We start from the raw sequence: 507 nt of genomic DNA on the forward strand, positions 1-507 counted from the left end.
TAATAATAATAATAATACAATTACAAAGTTCCATAGCGACCAGTTACCCCATGCCCAATAAGGGTGGTGTTTAAAAAGAATTTCATGTTTCTAAATGCAAAATCTTTCTTCCCCCACCCTTCCAGAATTTACTTGGCCTACTAAACACTCACAGGGTCTCCTCTTTGCTGGAACAGGGAGTGGCGGAGGTGGAAAGTTTGAGTTACCATTACGTTATTCACGATGTATGTTTATTAACCTACCAGATGCCCCCATCCTCGAAAAAAAAAACCCTTAAAAAACCCCAACTCTCGAGCGCCAAGGAAACTATGATAAAACAAACTTACGAAAACGGTGTCACCAATAATCTGCCTATTTACAGCATGAAATCAATATTTCAAGCTTGAAACACAATGCAAATATTTGTCTAGTTACTTTTTAAATAGAACTTTTATTTTTCTGTCACTCTATTGTAGAGGTGTATACATTAATTTTATAGCTGTTCTTGCACGTTCACATGACCTTGTG

This window comes from Aplysia californica, unplaced genomic scaffold (genome assembly GCF_000002075.1).
Source record: "Aplysia californica isolate F4 #8 unplaced genomic scaffold, AplCal3.0 scaffold01491, whole genome shotgun sequence".
In the NCBI taxonomy this organism is placed as follows: Eukaryota; Metazoa; Mollusca; class Gastropoda; order Aplysiida; family Aplysiidae; genus Aplysia; species Aplysia californica.